This window comes from Saccopteryx leptura, chromosome 10 (assembly GCF_036850995.1).
Source record: "Saccopteryx leptura isolate mSacLep1 chromosome 10, mSacLep1_pri_phased_curated, whole genome shotgun sequence".
Taxonomy (NCBI): Eukaryota; Metazoa; Chordata; class Mammalia; order Chiroptera; family Emballonuridae; genus Saccopteryx; species Saccopteryx leptura.
The window spans coordinates 49475056-49495472 of record NC_089512.1 but is presented as its reverse complement, the minus strand read 5'-3'; the positions used below and the strand labels follow the sequence as shown (position 1 = coordinate 49495472).

General features: G+C 39.7%; 1 protein-coding gene and 1 non-coding gene across 3 annotated transcripts in view; one reads left to right on the top strand and one right to left on the bottom strand.

The window, feature by feature from the left end:
- Positions 1-20417, top strand: part of HRH1 (histamine receptor H1) — a 112148-nt gene that overhangs the window by 81631 nt on the left and 10100 nt on the right. The gene's annotated exons all lie outside the window — the stretch shown is intronic.
- TRNAA-AGC (transfer RNA alanine (anticodon AGC)) lies at positions 1440-1516 on the bottom strand. The gene has a single exon. It is a non-coding gene; the product is annotated as a tRNA-Ala (tRNA).

Below are 20417 nucleotides of genomic sequence, written 5' to 3'. Positions count from 1 at the left end.
TGGATCCCGGTCAGGCGCATGCGGGAGTCTGTCTGACTGCCTCCCGTTTCCAACTTCAGAAAAATACAAAAAACAAAAACAAAAAAAAACTTAGTGTCAGCTAAGGTTGTCCTTCTGCTAAGCCATCAGTTTACTTTCATTTAAATGGCACTAGAATCTTGTATTTAATCCTCTTTCCTTCCCTCTTTCCTCTGCCTTTTGGGAAACTTAGAGTCAAATTTATGGCTCAACTGGAGTGGTTCTTTAGGTCCCACCATTAGTTTCATCCATATTTGCCCAATATTTCTTTATTTCTTTTAAAAAAACAACAAAGCCTGGCTAAGTATTTTGGGGAGCAACTGACATACATAAACAGATGTTAAAAACAGAGATATGGAAATCCAGGCAGCCTCTTTTTGGGGGCCACTGAATTATCTTTCAAAACAACTTTATTAAGGTATAATTTACATATCATGAAACTCACCCATTTTAAGTGAATCATACAATTCAACTATATTGTTATTAAATTTACAGAGTTGTACAATGATTGCCAGAATCCAATTTTAGAATATTGCCATCAGTCCCAAGACCCCTTCCCATTCCTTATCCCAGGCAACCACTGATCTACTTTTTGTCTTAATGGACATTTCTTTTTTTTTGGGGGGGGTTGCATTTTTCTGAAGTTGGAAACGGGAGGCAGTCAGACAGACTCCTGCATGCGCCCGACTGGGATCCACCCGGCTTGCCCACCAGGGGGCACTGCTCTGCCCATCTGGGGCGTTGCTCTGCTGCAATCAGAGCCATTCTAGCGCCTGAGGCAGAGGCCACGGAGCCATCCTCAGCGCCCGGGCAAACTTTTGCTCCAATGGAGCCTTGGCTGCGGGAGGGGAAGAGAGAGACAGAGAGGAAGGAGAGGGGGAGGGGTGGAGAAGCAGATGGGCGTTTCTCCTGTGTGCCCTGGCCGGGAATCGAACCCGGGACTCCTGCATGCCAGGCCGACGCTCTGCCACTGAGCTAACCGGCCAGGGCGGCATTTCTTATAAATGGAATCATGTGATGTGTTGCCTTTTGTGTCTGGCTTATTTCGCTTAGCATAATGTTTTTGGAATTCATTCATGTTACAGCATGCATCAGTATTTTTTTTTTTTTTTTTTCATTTTTCTGAAGCTGGAAACAGGGAGAGACAGTCAGACAGACTCCCGCATGTGCCCGACCGGGATCCACCCGGCACGCCCACCAGGGACGACGCTCTGCCCACCAGGGGGCAATGCTCTGCCCATCCTGGGCGTCGCCATGTTGCGACCAGAGCCACTCTAGCGCCTGAGGCAGAGGCCACAGAGCCATCCCCAGCGCCCGGGCCATCTTTACTCCAATGGAGCCTTGGCTGCGGGAGGGGAAGAGAGAGACAGAGAGGAAAGCGCGGTGGAGGGGTGGAGAAGCAAATGCGCGCTTCTCCTGTGTGCCCTGGCCGGGAATCGAACCCGGGTCCCCCCGCACGCTAGGCCGACGCTCTACCACTGAGCCAACCGGCCAGGGCCTGCATCAGTATTTTGTTCCTTTTTATTGACAAATAATCTTTCATTGCATGGATATAACATATATTGATATCCACTTACTAACCAATGAACATTTGGGTTGTTTCCATATTGTAGCTTGGTATGAATAATGCTATGAACATTTACATACAAGTTTTTGTGTGAAAATATGTTTTCAGTTCTTTTGGGTATATATGTAGGTATGAAATCACTGTGTCATATGCTAACTATGTTTAAGGAACTGCCATACTTTTCCACAGTGCTTGTATCATTTTACATTTCCACCAGCAGTATATGAGGGTTCTAATTTCTCCACATCCTCTTTTAACACTGTTGTCTTTTTAAATTATAACCATCCTAGTGGGTATGATTTGCATTTCCCTGGTAAATAATGATGTTAAGCATCTTTTCATGAGCTTATGAGCCACTTCTGTATCTTCTTTGAAATGTCTATTCAAATATGGTGTCCATGTATTATTACTGTTGTTGTTGTTGTTATTTTAGGAGAGAGGAGGAATGAGTGAGGCAGACTCCCACATGTACCCCAACTGGGATCCTCCTGGAAACCCCATCTTGGGCTGATGCTCAAGTACCAAGCTATTTTTAGCTGGTGGCTGACATGCTGGAACCAACTGAGCCATCCTCATCACCCGTGGCCATGCTCAATCAAGCCACTGGCTGCAGGAGGGGAAGAGGAAGAGAAAGGGGGAAAGCAGATGGTCGCTTCTGTGTGCCCTGACTGGGAATCAAACCTTGTACATCCATGTGCCAGGCTGATGGCTCTATCCACTAAGCCACGGTCTAGGGCAGTGTTTCCCAACCTTTTTTGTGCCATGCCCCACCTTAACCTTTCTAAAATTTTTATGTCCCCCCCTATGTAACATACATAATTTTTAACATTAAAAAATTGATTTGTTCACTTAATAAACATAAATGATAGGTTCTAGGAAGAAATCACTATGAAATTGTTAACAAAACACAGTAAGTAAAATTTCAAAACATATAATGAAAAACAGAAATTTAAATTCCAAATAATTTTAATACAGATTTTTCTATATTAATTTATTATTTTAATTTAGTGTGATCCTTGCGCTTGATGCTTGCTGCACAGAGATTTTATATTAGGTTCCAATTTGGTTAGCTTTAGTCTCAAGTCTCCACATTGTGTTATATCCAGCCGATTTCTTTTTTTTACCAGTAAATCATTTACAGCACTAAATCCACATTCAGCTAAAAATGAAGATGGAAACGGTAGCAATAGTTTTCTTGCACATTTGGTTGAATTTGGGTATTTGATTTCTGTTTCCTCACAAAGCCATGCCATCGCTCCTTTGATATTAAATAAAGCTTTAACTGACTCATCATTTTGCAATTCTGCGAGTTCTTCTTGATACTGCATATTTGATATATCAGACAAATCCACTAACATTGGCTGCATCATCCATGTTGGGAAATCAATTTGTTTTAAATCAGAAAATCTTCCTTTTAAATCAGCCGATAGAATATTCAAATGATTGACAATAACAAGTAAAGCGATATCAGTTACTTCACATTTTTGGAGCCAAAGAAACTGTTTAAAGTTTTTGTTGTTAATATGTTTCTGACATAACTCAATATTGGTAATGAAACCAAATATCTTTGCTTTTGCATCGACAAGAGTTTTATTTGTTCCTTGAAGTTGCTTATTTAATATATTTAGTTTTTCAAAAATATCGGCTAAATAACGCACAAATGCTTTACCATCTATTGTTAACAGATACTTCATTTCAGATTTGTCGCTTAAAAAATCACTAAGAGTATCAAACAGTTCCATAAATCTTTTCAAACAGTTTCCTTTAGATAGCCATCTTACTTCAGTATGAAGTAAAAGTCTTACATGGTCTTCATTTTATTCTTCACAAAATAGCTTGAAAAGACGCTCACATTTGGCACTAGCTTTAATAGCATTAACACACTTTATTACTGTATGTAATACTTCATTCAGAACAGGCGAGATGTTTTTAGCTACCAAGTTTTCCCTATGAATAACACAATGCACAAGAATCATTTCTGGATCGCATCTTTCATCAATTTTAAGCAGCCATTTTTCTTGCCCATCATATTGGGAGCACCATCTGCAGCACAAGATGTTATATTTTTCATTGGTGTATCATTGACATCTAAGTAGTTTTTTAGCTTATTATATATATCTTTGGAGGTAGTAGTGCTTTCTAATCTTTTACAGAACAACATTTCTTCAGCAAAATGTCCTTTATCAATATATCTTACGTAAGTTATCAATACTGCCTCACTGTCTCTCAAAGTTGATTCATCCATTTGCAAGGAGAATTTTCTTGTTTTCAGCTTTTCAATAAGTTGTTTTTCAATATCCTCACTCATTTCGTCTATTCTTCTGCTAACAGTATTGTCACTGAGTGGCATAGCTTTTACATCTTTGTCATCTTTTTCAAGAACCGTTTTAAGAAATGCTGATATTGACGGTTTTATTAAATTCTCTCCTATAGTGTGATTTTCTCCAGTTTTTTGTTTTTTTTGTTTTTTTCATTTTTCTGAAGCTGGAAACAAGGAGAGACAGTCAGACAGACTCCCGCATGCGCCCGACCGGGATCCACCCGGCACGCCCACCATGGGGCAACGCTCTGCCCACCAGGGGGCGATGCTCTGCCCATCCTGGGCGTTGCCATGTTGCGACCAGAGCCACTCTAGCGCCTGAGGCAGAGGCCACAGAGCCATCCCCAGCGCCCGGGCCATCTTTGCTCCAATGGAGCCTTGGCTGCGGGAGGGGAAGAGAGAGACAGAGAGGAAAGCGCAGCGGAGGGGTGGAGAAGCAAATGGGCGCTTCTCCTGTGTGCCCTGGCCAGGAATCGAACCCAGGTCCTCCGCACGCTAGGCCGACACTCTACCGCTGAGCCAACCGGCCAGGGCGATTTTCTCCAGTTTTAGCGATGAATAAAGAAATTTGATAACTAGCCTCAAGAACACAATTATTAGTTGAAGTATGAGCAGTAAATAGAGACTTTAATGTTGTTCTTTATTCAAAATTTTTCTTTAAAGTTTTAAAGTAACTCAAATCTGAATTAATATGAGCACTATGTTTCGCCTTCAAATGCGCCTCAAGATGACCTCGTTTCATTGATTCGTTGGTCAAGCATTGCTGGCATAAAAGACAAAAAGGAATCCGCTCATTGTGAACAGCGGGTATGAACCCAAATTTTAAATATTCCTCCGAATATTGACGAGTTTTTTTCTTGCTTGCACCACTCATTTTACTATGGGCTATAAGAAATAAAAATAAGATCAATTAAAACTAATATTAAAATATGTGTTAAAATATATTCAATGTGGCCCTGGCCGGTTGGCTCAGCGATAGAGCGTCAGCCTGGCGTGCGGGGGACCTGGGTTCGATTCCCGGCCAGGGCACATAGAGAAGTGCCCATTTGCTTCTCCACCCCCCCTCCTTCCTCTCTGTCTCTCTCTTCCCCTCCCGCAGCCAAGGCTCCATTGGAGCAAAGATGGCCCGGGCGCTGGGGATGGCTACTTGGCCTCTGCCCCAGGCGCTAGAGTGGCTCTGGTCACGACAGAGCGAGGCCCCGGAGGGGCAGAGCATCGCCCCCTGGTGGGCAGAGCGTCGCCCCGGGTGGGCGTGCCGGGTGGATCCCGGCCGGGTGCATGCGGGAGTCTGTCTGACTGTCTCTCCCCGTTTCCAGCTTCAGAAAAATACAAATATATATATATATATATATATATATATATATATATATATATTCAATGTGACATAGAGTAAACGTATACTAAAAATTTATATTTATTTAAATGTATATAACACATTTACTACACTACCACCACAAATCAAAAGGTATCTATATTTTTTCCACTTGACAAAATTTTCTGGAAAGTTATGCTTCTAAAATTAAAATTGTCGTGCATGCATTATTATAGCCCCAATAATATTTATAAAATATTAGTGCTTTCTAGCCCCGATGCAAGAAGTACTTAATAAAGAGTTTAATATTGATAAAAATAAAATCAAATACTTACCAATTATATCTATACAATATATATATGTATATTTATTAAATCAACGAGCTTTTACAACAGTTTTGACTGACACTTATTTCAAATTAACACCAACTGAATGATGTGAAACACTACAGAAGTTGCGATGGGCCAATTAGGTGAGAATAACTGCGTTGTTTAGCGAGTTTTTAAAACGTCCGGGTTCCCCGCGGCAGACGGCACGCTCCGCGGTGAACCCAGGACAAAGTTTACTTGACGACGCCAATCACCCAGTTGATATTTTGGCCTCGTCAAACGAAATTATACTTAATAATTATTTACCGCAATTATTTAAGAATTGCATTTTTTGTTAAATTTGGCACCGATATCTAGCATTGCATTTAAATGGCCCGGGGCGAAAGAGTTAAAGTCGTGTCGAGTCCATTTTCAAATTGCCCCCCTTAACTATCGAATTGCCCCCCTGTGGGGCGTGGGCCCCACGTTGGGAAACACCGGTCTAGGGTCTGGAGTCCATTTTAAAATTGGATTATTTCTCTTCTTATTATTGAGCTAGAAGAGTTCTTTATATATTCTGGACATCTCAGATATATGATAAACAGATATTTTCAGCCTTTCTATAACTTTCTCCTTTTTTAGTGGTGCCTTTTGAAGCACAAACATTTTAATTTTGATTAAGTCAAATTTAGCAACATTTTTCTTTAATTATTGTGCCTTTGGTGTCATATCTAATAAATCTTTGACTAGCTCAAGATCACAAAGCTTGCCTGACCAGGCGGTGGCACAGTGGATAGAGCATTGGACTGGGATGCAGAGGACCCAGGTTCAAGACCCCGAGGTCACCAGATTGAGCGCGGGCTCATCTGGTTTGAGCTAAAAGCCCACCAGTTTGAACCCAAGGTCGCTGGCTCCAGCAAGGGGTTATTCGGTCTGCTGAAGGCCCGCGGTCAAGGCACATATGAGAAAGCAATCAATGAACAACTAAGGTGTTGCAACGCGCAATGAAAAACTAATGATTGATGCTTCTCATCTCTCTCCTTTCCTGTCTGTCTGTCCCTGTCTATCCCTCTCTCTCTATGAAAAAAAAAAAAGATCACAAAACTCTTCTCCTATGATTTCTCCTAAGAGTTTAAGAGCTTTTGTTGTATTGGAACAGTGTGATAAGATGGTTTGCCACACAATCAATCAATTAGCCAAATTAAGAAATTAGGAGTCTTTAATTTGCCACTACGTGGACCACATGGAAACCTAAGTCATTCAAATCAATGCGGCCCTGAACACAGTTTGGGGTTAGGTTTTATAGGGGGAATTACATACTAATTGAGGAATGGGGAGGGGAGAACAGTAAACAGTAAAACAAAGCAGTGAAACAGGTTTTATACAATGTTTATTTATAGGGTTAATTCAGGGAGAAACATTCTGAGAACACCTGCTACTTCCCAAAGCTAGCCCCCAAGGCCACAGTCTGGGAAACCAGCCTCAAGGCCAATAGGGAGTAACTTACTTTTAGAAAAAGTAAGTTCTCCTAAAAGTCTCTTTGTTTTTAGAGAAAGTAAATTTGCCAAAAATTATTTATGTTACAAGCCTTTCTTTTCTACACTCCAGTTTAGCTCTTATATTTAGGACTGTCATCAATTTTGAGTTAATTTTTGTGTATGGTGCGAGGTAAAGGTTTAAATGCATCTTTGTGCATGTAGATCTCAGTGTCCCAGCACACAGTCATTGCATTTGTCTGCTGCCTTCTTCCATCCCTCCCACCCTTCATGCTTAGAGATGAGCAACGCCTCCCCTGTGCAGCTTCAGCCCCACTTCCCCATCCCTTCAGTTCACAAGAGCAACAGACTGTCTTAACTGCACCAATGTCAACTCCAGTTTTGCAGAAAAGAGAATTGGACTGATTGGCCCATTTTGGGTCAGGTGACAACCTTTGATCTGATCACATGTGCCTGGGAGTTGGGGTTATATGGTATAACTGTGGCTGCCAGGGCTCATCTGGGTGATTGTTGGTTCTCAGAGAAGGAAGCTTGTTGTGAGCTGAGCAGGTACCCCAAAAGGTGTCTACTCCAGAGTCATTATATCACATTCAGCATTCTGGATCTCCAATAAACTAGCTTGACATTTGCAGCTCAGGGTTCACAGGTCATATTCCCAAAATTGTTCTTTCTTGGTCTGTATTTAAGTTTTTATGAAAACAAATGAAACAATGGAATACATTTCAACATTTAAAAACTAAAAGATTTCATGTGAAAATCCAGCTTTTATGCTTGATTCTAAAAATAGGCAGATCTGGGCTTGTAGCAGTTGGTGGTATCTGAGTGGCAGCTGTACTCTTCAGACAGATTCTACTCTCCAGGTCTCCCCAGACCCCATCACGCCCTCTTGCTCAACTACAGCATCAGGGAGGAAACCCCTAGGTTTTCTCCTTGAGGCTGTAGACATTTGAATGTGTGCCTACAGCCCCTGAAAAGCCCACTGGGGCCAATGCCTGCCCACAAGGTCGTATGCCTCTTGCATCTTATCCAGAGGATAACTCTTAACCCAGCACTGCCCTAGATTCTGAGTCCAAATCCTGAAGCACTGGGCTCATAATGGGATTTTGCTATTTGCAGTCTGCTCTCTGCACCACAGCCAGTGACATTGGTAATTCTGGGTGTTTTATGGATATCATGCTCTGATCAGAATCAATGAGAATATGCACTGTTTGGGGCACTCTCATGCATAATATCTTTTCCTCAGAATTAGAGCAAAGAAATATTAATATTCTGACTTACTTGACCAGAATAAGCAATCAATGCAAATGGGGCAGAGGGTAGAGCCATTTGGAATGGGAAGTAGAGGATGAGGCAGTTTAGAATATACCAAGAAAGGAATTCCAAACTCACTTTTCTTTAAAAACAAAAACAAAATATATACTAAGAATGTGGAAGGTATTTCTTTTTAAAAGATTTTTTCCAATGGAATAAACCTATTTTTTGTTGTTGTTTTTAAAAATTAGTACTATGTGGCCATAAAAAAAAAAAGAAGGAAATCTTACCTTTTGCGATGGCATGAATGGACCTGGAGACTATTTGCTAAGTGAAATAAGTCAGGCAGAGAAAGACAAATATCATATGGTCTCACTTATATGTAGAATATAATGAACACTGTGGACTACAGAACAAAATAGAGGCAGAGGAGAGATCACGGGGACCAGAGGGGCAGATGTTGGACGGAGGGGGGATGAGGGGATGGGATCAGAGAAGGTAAAGGGATTCGTGAAATTATATATACATAATACAGAGATATAGGTAGCAAGACGGCAAATCCTAGAGGGAAGGGGGAGGGTGTTGAGGGGAAGGAGGCAAGAGGGATTGGGGGGGGGGGCACAGGGATGGGGGTGAGGGAGTTGTATTCAGTGGGACACTTGAATCCATGTAAACAGAATAAATTAAAATTAATAATAAAAAAAATTAGTGCAGTTAGTTTTTATTTTCCCTACTATAAAACCAAGATGTTCTCATTGTTGAAATCTTGGGAAATACCGAACATAATAAATATCATCCGCTGTTTAGTGTTAACACAATATAACAGGGATTCACCCTTGCTCTAACCCTGCTAGTTAATAGAATTGACATCATCCTGTACAAGCAATGTCTATTGTAAATTTAATCTCATCATAAACATTTTCAAGTATCATTACTGGGCCTCCACAGATGTGATTATCAATGATTGCATGATATTCTATTTGGTAGCTATCCCATAATATATTTAGTTTCCAAATGTTATGTTATTTCCTATCATAAATAATACGGCAATGAGCATCTTTATGCATAAATCCTTATTCCCCTTTTGGGTTACCATGAAAGAAATTTCTACAACAATCAAGTTTCCAGAAAGAAAATAGGAAAGTTAGCTGAAAAGTGCCAATATTCATCAATAGAATAAATCTTATGTCATATGTTTTGTTCATTTAAACATCCTTGTACAAAACATGCCCACACCTCTGCACTTAGGTCCTTCTCCCTGTGTCTTCGTTATGTATGTATGTATGTATTTATTTATATATTTATTCATCATTAATTTATTGTGTTTACAGAGATTCTAGTGTCTCCCCGAATACATCCTCCCCTCCCCATGTCTCCCAGTACATTCCCCCGTCCCCCTTCCCATAACGCCCTCCCCACTTCCCTCCAGGATTTGCTTTTCAGTTCTCCTCCCATCCTATTGCCCTATCATCCCCTTTTAGTTTGTCCTCTTTCCTTCTGGATCCTTTGATCCCGCCTCCATCTCTATTCCGCTCCTCAGTTCATGTTGTTTGTTGGATTCCTCAGATGAGTGAGGTCATATGATATTTTTCTTTCTCTGCCTGGCTTATTTCACTTAACATAATAGTTTCCAGTTCCATCCATGTTGTCGAAAACAGTAATATTTCCTTCTTTTTCGTGGTCCCATAGTATTCCATTTTGTATATGTACCACTGCTTTTTAATCTACTTGTCCACTGATGGACACTTGGGCTGTTTCCAGATCTTAGCTATTGTGAACAATGCTGCCATAAACATGGGGGTGCATTTCTCCTTTTGAATCATTGATGTGGTGTTCTTGGGATATATTCCTAAAAGTGGGATGGCTGGGTCAAAAGGCAGTTTGATTTTTAATTTTTTGAGAAATCTCCATACTGTTTTCCACAGTGGCTGCACCAGTCTGCATTCCTACCAGCAGTGCAGGAGGGTTCCTTTTCTCCACATCCTCAGAAGCACTTATTCTGTGTTGTTTTATTGATGAGCGCCATTCTGACTGGTGTGAGGTGATATATCATTGTGGTGGTTTTAATTTCCATTTCTCTAATGATTAGTGATATTGAGCATTTTTTCATATGCCTATTGGCCATCTGTATGTCCTCTTTGGAGAAGTGTCCATTCATTTCTTTTGTCCATTTTGTTATTGGATTGTTTATCTTCCTGGTGTTGAGTTTTACAAGTTCTTTATAAATTTTGGTTATTAACTCCTTATCAAACATATTGTCGAATATGTTCTCCCATTGTGTTGTTTGCCTTTTTATTTTGTTCATGTTGTCTTTAGCTGTGCAAAAGCTTTTTAGTTTGATATAGTCCCATTTGTTTATCCTGTCCTTTATTTCCCTTGCGCATGGGGACAAATCAGCAAATATATTGTTGCGAGTGATGTCGGAGAGCTTATTGCCTATGTTTTCCTCTAGGATGCTTATGGTTTCATGACATACATTTAAGTCTTTTATCCATTTTGAGTTATTTTCGTGATTGGTGTAAGTTGGTGTTCTAGTTTCATTTTTTTCCAGGTAGCTGTCCAATTTTCCCAACACCATTTGTTTAAAGAGACTGTCTTTACTCCATTGTATGCTATTACCACCCTTGTCAAATATCAATTTCTCATAAAGGTGTGGGTTTATTTCTGAGTTCTCTGTTCTATTCCATTGATCTATATGCCTGTTCTTATGCCAGTACCAAGCTGTTTAGAGTACAATGGCCTTGTAGTATAACTTGACGTCCAGAAGTGTGATACCACCCACTTTATTCTTCTTTTTCAAAATTGCTGAGGCTATTCGTGTTCTTTTTTGGTTTCATATGAATTTTTGGAATATTCTATATCTTTTAAGTATGTCCTTGGTATTTTAATAGGAATTACATTGAATTTATAAATTACTTTGGGTAATATGGACATTTTAATAATGTTTATTCTTCCTAGCCATGAACATGGTATATGATTCCACTTGTTTGTATCTTTCTTGATTTCTTTTATCAATGTTTTATAATTTTCCGAGTACAAGTCTTTAACCTCGTTGGTTAAATTTACTCCTAGGTATTTTTTTGATGTTGTTGTTGCAATAGTGAAGGAGATTGTTTTCTTAATTTCTCTTTCAGACAGATCATTGTTGGTGTATAAAAATGCCTCTGATTTCTGAGTATTAATTTTATATCCTGCCACCTTGCTGAATTCTTTTATCAGATCCAGTAGTTTTTTTACTGCAACTTTAGGGTTTTTTATGCACAGTATTATATCATCAGCAAATAATGATAGTTTTACTTCTTCTTTTTAGTTTGGATGCCTTTTATTTCTTCTTCCTGTCTGATTGCTGCGGCTAGGACTTCCAGAATTATATTGAATAAGAGTGGTGAAAGGGGGTACCCCTACCTTGTTCCTGATCTTAAGGGCATTGCTTTTAACTTTTTTCTGCATCTATTGATATTATCATGTGTTATTTGTCCTTCCTTTTGTTTATGTGATGAATCACATTGATTGATTTGTGAATATTGTACCAACCTTGTCTTCCCAGAATATTTTGTTGAGAATTTTTTTTTAATTTTTAAATAATTTTATTTTTTTAATGGGGCGACATCAATTAATCAGGATACATATATTCAAAGATAACAAGTCCAGGTTATCTTGTTGTTCAATTATGTTGCATACCCATCACCCAAAGTCAGATTGTCCTCTGTCACCTTCTATCTAGTTTTCTTTGTGCCCCTTCCCCTCCCCCTTTCCCTCTCCCTTTCCCCCTCCCCTTGTAACCACCACACTCTTATCAATGTCTCTTAGTTTCACTTTTATGTCCCACCTACGTATGGAATAATGCAGTTCCTGTTTTTTTCTGATTTACTTATTTCGCTTCATATCATGTTATCAAGATCCCACCGTTTTGCTGTAAATGATCCGATGTCATCATTTCTTATGGCTGAGTAGTATTCCATAGTGTATATGTGCCACATATTCTTTTTTTTTTTTTTTCTTTTTTTTCTCATTTTTCTGAAGCTGGAAACGGGGAGAGACAGTCAGACAGACTCCCGCATGCGCCCGACCGGGATCCACCCGGCACGCCCACCATGGGGCGACGCTCTGCCCACCAGGGGGCGATGCTCTGCCCATCCTGGGCGTCGCCATGTTGCGACCAGAGCCACTCTAGCGCCTGGGGCAGAGGCCACAGAGCCACTCTAGCGCCTGGGGCAGAGGCCACAGAGCCATCCCCAGCGCCCGGGCCATCTTTGCTCCAATGGAGCCCTGGCTGCGGGAGGGGAAGAGAGAGACAGAGAGGAAAGCGCGGTGGAGGGGTGGAGAAGCAAATGGGCGCTTCTCCTGTGTGCCCTGGCTGGGAATCGAACCCGGGTCCTCCGCACGCTAGGCCGACGCTCTACCGCTGAGCCAACCGGCCAGGGCCAGTGCCACATATTCTTTATCCAGTCATCTATTGATGGGCTTTTTGGTTGTTTCCATGTCCTGGCCACTGTGAACAATGCTGCAATGAACATGGGGCTGCATGTGTCTTTACGTATCAATGTTTCTGACTTTTTGGGGTATATACCCAGTAGAGGGATTGCTGGGTCATAAGGTAGTTCTATTTTCAGTTTTTTGAGGAACCACCATACTTTCTTCCATAATGGTTGTACTACTTTACATTCCCACCAACAGTGTATGAGGGTTCCTTTTTCTCCACAGCCTCTCCAACATTTGCTATTACCTGTCTTGTTAATAATAGCTAATCTAACAGTTGTGAGGTGGTATCTCATTGCAGTTTTGATTTGCATTTCTCTAATAGCTAAAGAAGATGAGCATCTTTTCATATATCTGTTGGCCATTTGTATTTCTTCCTGGGAGAAGTGTCTGTTCATGTCCTCTTCCCATTTTTTTATTGGATTGTTTGTTTGTTTGTTGTTGAGTTTTATGAGTTCTTTGTATATTTTGGATATTAGGCCCTTATCTGAGCTGTTGTTTGAAAATATCATTTCCCATTTAGTTGGCTTTCTGTTTATTTTGTTATCAGTTTCTCTTGCTGAGCAAAAACTTCTTAGTCTGATATAGTCCCATTTATTAATTTTTGCCTTCACTTCTCTTGCCTGTGGAGTCAAATTCATAAAATGCTCTTTAAAACCCAGGTCCATGAGTTGAGTACCTATGTCTTCTTCTATGTACTTAATTGTTTCAGGTCTTATGTTTAGATCTTTGATCGATTTTGAGTTAATTTTTGTACAGGGGGACAAACTGTAGTCCAGTTTTATTCTTTTGCATGTGGCTTTCCAGTTTTCCCAGCACCATTTATTGAAGAGGCTTTCTTTTCTCCATTGTGTGTTGTTGGCCCCTTTATCAAAAATTATTTGACTATATATATGTGGTTTTATTTCTGGACTTTCTATTCTGTTCCATTGGTCTGAGTGTCTATTTTTCTGCCAATACCATGCTGTTTTAATTGTCATGGCCCTATAATATAGTTTGAAGTTAGGTATTGTAATGCCCCCAGCTTCATTTTTTTTTCTTTAGGATTGCTTTGGCTATTCTGGGTTTTTTATAGTTCCATATAAATCTGATGATTTTTTTCTCTATTTCTTTAAAAAATGTCATTGGAATTTTGATGGGAATTGCATTAAATTTGTATATTGCTTTGGGTAATATAGCCATCTTGATTATATTTATTCTTCCTAACCAAGAACAAGGTATATTCTTCCATCTCATTATATCTTTTTCAATTTCCCTTAACAATGGTTTATAGTTTTCATTATATAAGTCCTTTACATTCTTTGTTATGTTTATTCCTAAGTATTTTATTTTTTTTGTTGCAATCGTGAAGGGGATTATTCTTTTGAGTTCGTTCTCAATTGTTTCATTGTTGGCATATAGAAAGGCTATTGACTTCTGTATGTTAATTTGTATCCTGTGACCTTACTGTATTGGCTTATTGTTTCTAGTAGTCTGTTTGTGGATTCTTTGGGGTTTTCGATGTATAGGATCATATCATCTGCAAAAAGTGATACCTTTACTTCTTCTTTTCCGATATGGATGCCTTTTATTTCTTTGTCTTGTCTGATTGCTCTGGCTAGAACCTCTAGTACCACATTAAATAAGAGTGGAGTGAATGGACAACCCTGTCTTGTTCCTGCTTTAAGGGGGAAAGCCTTCAGTTTAGTGCCATTTAATATGATGTTAGCTGATGGTTTATCATATATGGCCTTTATCATGTTGAGATATTTTCCTTCTATACCCATTTTGTTGAGAGTCTTAAACATAAAATTGTGTTGCATTTTATCAAAAGCCTTTTCTGCGTCTATTGATAAGATCATGTGGTTTTTGTTCTTTGTTTTGTTGATATGGTGTATTACGTTAACCGTTTTACGTATGTTGAATCATCCTTGAGATTCTGGGATGAATCCCACTTGATCATGATGTATTATTTTTTTAATATGTTGTTGTATTCGATTTGCTAGTATTTTGTTTAGTATTTTAGCATCTGTATTCATTAGAGATATTGGTCTGTAGTTTTTTTTTTTTGTGCCATCCTTGCCTGGTTTTGGTATGAGGGTTATGTTGGCCTCATAAAATGTGTTTGGAAGTATTGCTTCTTCTTCAATTTTTTGGAAGACTTTCAGTAGAATAGGAACCAAGTCTTCTTTGAATGTTTGATAAAATTCACTGGTATAGCCGTCAGGGCCTGGACTTTTATTTTTGGGGAGGTTTTTAATGGTTTTTTCTATTTCTTCTCTACTAATAGGTCTGTTTAGGCTTTCTGCTTCTTCTTGACTCAGTCTAGGAAGGTTGTATTGTTCTAGGAATTTATCCATTTCTTCTAGGTTGTTGAATTTAGTGGCATAAAGTTTTTCATAGTATTCTACAATAATTCTTTATATATCTACGGTGTCCATGGTGATTTCTCCTCTTTCATTTTGGATTTTGTTTATATGAGTTCTTTCTCTTTTTTCCTTGGTAAGTCTTGCCAAGGGTTTCTCAATTTTGTTGATCTTTTCAAAGAACCAGATCCTTGTTCTATTAATTTTTTCTATAGTTTTTCTGTTCTCTATTTCATTTATTTCTGCTCTGATTTTTATTATCTCCTTTCTTCGGCTGGTTTTGGGTTGTCTTTGTTCTTCTTTTTCTAGTTCCTTAAGGTGGGAAGTTAAGTGGTTCACTTGGGCTCTCTCTTGTATGTTCATATATGCCTGAAGTGATATGAACTTCCCTCTTATCACTGCTTTTGCTGCATCCCATAGATTCTGCTATGTCGTATTGTCATTTTCATTAGTCTGTATATATCTTTTGATCTCTGCACTTATTTCTTCTTTGACCCATTCATTTTTTAAAAGTATGTTGTTTAGTTTCCACATTTTTGTGGGATTTTTTTCCTCTTTTTTGCAGTTGAATTCTAGTTTCAAGGCTTTATGATCAGAAAATATGCTTGGTACAACTTCGATTTTTCTGAATTTGCTGATGTTGTTTTTGTGGCCCAACATATGATCAATTCTTGAGAATGATCCATGTACACTGGAGAAAAATGTATACTCAGTCACTTTGGGATGAAATGTCCTGTAGATGTCTATATATCCAGGTGCTCTAGTGTTTTGTTTAAGGCCACTATGTCTTTGTTGATTCTCTGTTTGGATGACCGATCTAGAGCCGTCAGCGGTGTATTGAGGTCTCCAAGTATGATTGTATTTTTGTCAGTTTTTGTTTTAAGGTCAATAAGTAGCTGTCTTATATATTTTTGTGCTCCTTGGTTTGGTGCATATATATTAAGAATTGTTATGTCTTCTTGATTCAGTGTCCCCTTAGCCATTATGAAATGGCCATTTCTGTCTCTGAGTACTTTTGCTGTCTTGTAGTCAGCATTATCAGATATGAGTATTGCTACGCCTGCTTTTTTTTGGATGTTATTTGCTTGGAGTATTGTTTTCCAGCCTTTCACTTTGAATTTGTTTTTATCCTTGTTACTTAGATGAGTTTCCTGTAGGCAGCATACAGTTGGATTTTCTTTTTTAATCCATTCTGCTACTCTGTGCCTTTTTATTGGTGAGTTTAATCCGTTTACATTTAGTGTAATTATTAACACTTGTGAGTTCCCTACTGCCATTTTATATCTTGATTTCTGTTAGTTTTGTGTCTTGTTTGATCCTTCTCTTTCATTTTTCTATCTTTTGTTTTTATTTGGTTGTATTCTATACATCTTTCCTCTGTTGCTATCTTTTTTATCTCATGTGCTTCTGTGGTGGTTTTTTCAATGGTGGTTACCTTTAAGTAATGAAAAGGGTTCTCACCCTGTTCATTGTAGTGAACTATTTTGTGAGTACTTTTGCACTCCATCGTCCTTTGCTACTGTTAATCTCCATCTTATCCCCCCCCTTTCTTTTTGTTGTTGTCACAGTTTAAATTTGGTTTTATTGTGTACTTCTTGGAGCTTTTACTTGTGGCTCTGTTTTTTTTTGTTCTTTGTATCTGATTGGAGAACACCCTTTAGTAATTCCTGGAGTGGGGGTTTTCTGATGATAAATTCCCTCATCTTTTCTGTATCTGTGAATGTTTTTATTTCTCCTTCATATTTGAAGGATAGCTTTGATGGGTATAGTATTCGTAGCTGAAAGTTCCTCTCTTTCAGGACTTTAAATGTTGGGGTCCACTCTCTTCTAGCTTATAGAGTTTCTGCTGAGAAATCTGATGATAATCTAATGGGCCTTCCTTTATATGTTGTATTCTTCTTTTCCCTGGCTGCCTTGAGAATTTTTTCTTTGCTGTTGGTTTGTGCCAATTTCATTATGATATGCCTTGGAGTAGGTTTGTTGGGGTTAAGAAAACTTGGAGTTCTGTTTGCTTCTTGAACTTGAGGCTTTAGTTCTTTCCACAGGCTTAAAGTTCTCATCTATTACTTGTTTGAGTATGTTCTCCATTCCATTTTCTCTCTCTTCTCCCTCTGATATACCTATTCTTATGTTATTCTTTTTGATGGAGTCCGATAATTCTTGCAGGGCTATCTCATTTTTTAAAATTTTTGAGTCTCTTTCTTCTTCTCTCTGTTGTGCCTCAAGTTGCTTGTCTTCTATTTCACTAATCCTCTCTTCTATCTGACTGGTTCTATTAGCTAAGCTTGTTACTTCGTTTTTCAACTCGTGAATTGAGTTTTTCCTCTCTGTTTGATTTGTTTTTATAGTTTCAATTTCCTTGGAAATATATTCTTTGTGTTCATTGAGTTGTTTTCTGAGCTCCCTAAATTGCCTTTCTGTGTTTTCTTGTATATCTCGGAGGATTTTTAGGATTTCTATCTTGAATTCTCTGTCATTTAGCTCCAAGATTTCCAATATATTAAATTTTTTCTCCATAGATTTTTCCTCATCTATCTGTGTTACCTCTCTTTCCTTTGTATCAATGATATTTGATTTTCTCTTCCTTAATGGCATCTGAGGGTGGTTTTGTTGATAGTATTAATGAGATTTAATAAAGAATAAAAAGTTTAAAAAATAAAAAATCGAAAAGAGTTGGTTTTTAAAAAAAAAATTAATAATGAAATAAAGAAAAATAAAATAAAATAAAAATTTTAAAAAAAGGAAATTATTCCCCCCCTCCTTTTTTCCTCTCCTCTCCTCTCCCCTCTTTCTTGAGAAAATCTTGTGGTGAACTGTGAATTATAACAAACAATGCCTGTAATGGAGGGCCTGAATTAGGGAGAAGAATAAAGGGGCAAAAAAAAAGAAAGAAAAAAGAAGGGGGTATGGACCCACAAAAAGCAAATAAGGAAAAAATTTGGGTCTAGAATAAAATGATTTGCTTTTAGGTGTTGGTTGACTAAGAGTTATGATGAGAGGAATAAGAGGGAAACAGAAAAATGGGGGGACAAATTAAAAAATTACTATTGTATTTAGTGGAACAAGAACTAGATAAAATGGAGAGCCAGGGATGGGAGCACTGCTAGTGAGTTAAAAAGGTGAAGTAAAACCCCCCCAAAATGCCACAAACATAAGTTTGAGTCCCAGATAAGATAATTTGTTATTGAGGTTTGAATGAGAGGAGATGTAAAGGAGAAAGGAAGAAACTAATATAGAGGGAGAAAATAAAGAGAGAGAAAAAAAGAGGGAACCACTAAAAGAAGAAGAAAGAAAAAAGAGGAGAGAGAGAGAGAGAGAGTTAAAGGTTTTGAAGTGCAACCCTCATAGAGAGCAAGGAAGAGGAAAGAAAAGATAATGGGAGATGTAACACTTATGGGTAGTGTAGTTCAAGGAGAGGAGAGAGTAAGACCGGCAGAGAGTTAATCGGCCAAATTGGAGGAGGAAAAAAAAATATCAAGAATGAATATAAGAGAAACAAACGAACAAATATAATAAAATGGGATAGGTTATAAAGTCTGCAGATTATTCTTGATTTTGAGAGGTTATCTGCTTGCTTTTTCTTTTCTCTCCCTCTTCCTGGTCGGTGACTCTGTACCCCAGGTTCTGCCCCTTTGGCACGCTCAGGTAGAGGTTTGCAGTTGACAAGTCTCTATGGCGATGTCATCTATTGTGCTTTAGTCTCGTTGGCAGTCGAGGCTCATTAGCATTTATAGGCTCTGACAGTGATAGAGTCCGTATTCCTGGAGCCTTTCTCCTAGTCTTTCCTTCCTCAATTAGTAGCCTGATAATCCAGCTATGGGGTTGCTGCTGCCTCTGCCTGGATAGTAAGAGGTTCAAAGAGCTGGCAACTCCCCACTCTATTTCCACTCAGCACAGGGCTCTGGGTAAGGCTCAGTCAGAGCCGCTAGCATAATCAGGCGGGGCTTCCGCCCACTGAAAGACCTCTGGCTCTGCCACTCTGTCCAGTAACACAAGCGGGCGCCCACTCCTGGGGCGCTTGGAGGAAACTCTCACTCACTATCTGTGCGCGCAGACCAGGATATCAGGCCGGCAGTCTCACGCTCTGAGTGAAACCCCCAACCGCATGGAAAAGTTCCAGCGTTGGAATTGGCTCTCGCTCAGTCCCCGTGCGCGGCTTTTGCAAGGCGCTGGGGCGGCCCGAGATTCCGCTTTGGCCCACACAAAGGCCCCTGACTGTGCCCCTCTGTGCGATAACATGGGCGCGCACTGCCGAGGCACTCGGAGGAATCTCTCGCTCACTATTTGCGCGCACAGACCAGGATATCAGGCCGGCCGCGTTTCCCTCTGAGTGAAACCCCCACCAGCACAGAAAAGTTCCAGCGTTTGAATTAGTTCTCGCCCCGTCCCATGCGCGGCTTTCCCAGGGTGCTGGGGCTGCCCAGAGATTCTGCTTTCGGCCCACACAAAGGCCTCTGACTCTGCCTCTCTGTGGGACAACAAGGGCGCCCACTCTCAGGGCTTTGGAAGGAATCTCTCGCCCACTATATGCGCGCGCCGACCAGGGGATCGGGGAAAATGGCTGCCCTGCTTGTCTTTCTTTGTCTGGGTTTGGCGCGAGTATTAGCTTGTATTGCCCAGGTTGCCACAGGAACAGTTTTTCCTCGGCTTGGATCTCCGTGCCACAGCCTGGTTCGGCTGTTTGTGCCGCGGCCTGGATCTATTCACCCCTTTTGCCCGCCTCAGTTTCTATATTCACAGTTCCCAGAGAAAGCCGCCCTGTTTAGGTTAGTGAGGAAGGCGGAGCATTCCTTACTCCCTATTTCCTTCGGGGTTTGGTTATATATTTAGCCAATTTTTCGCTCAGCCATACCTTCGGGTGTATTGCGAAACATCTGGAGTCTCCAAGGATAGGTTTTTCTGTTTCTGGTTGAAGATCTTGTTGAGTTTTGGGGGAGATTTATCGGTATCACTTCCTACCCTGCCATTACTCTGACGTCATCTCTTGTTGAGAATTTTAGCATCTAAATTCATTAAGGATATTGGCCCATAGTTTTATTTCTTTGTGTTGTTTTTGCCTGGTTTTGGAATTAGAATTATGCTTGCCTCTAAAAGGAACTTGGAAGTTTTCCCTCCTCTTGAATTTTTTGAAATAGCTTGAGAAGTATAGGAGTTAGTTCTTCTTTGAATGTTTGGTAGAATTCGCCTGTGAAGCCATCTGGCCCACGGCTTTTGTTTCTTGGGAGTTTTTTGATAACTGTTTCAATCTCATTTGTTGTAATCAGTCTACTTAGGTTTTCTGATTCTTCCAGATTGATTTTTGAAAGATTATATTTTTCACG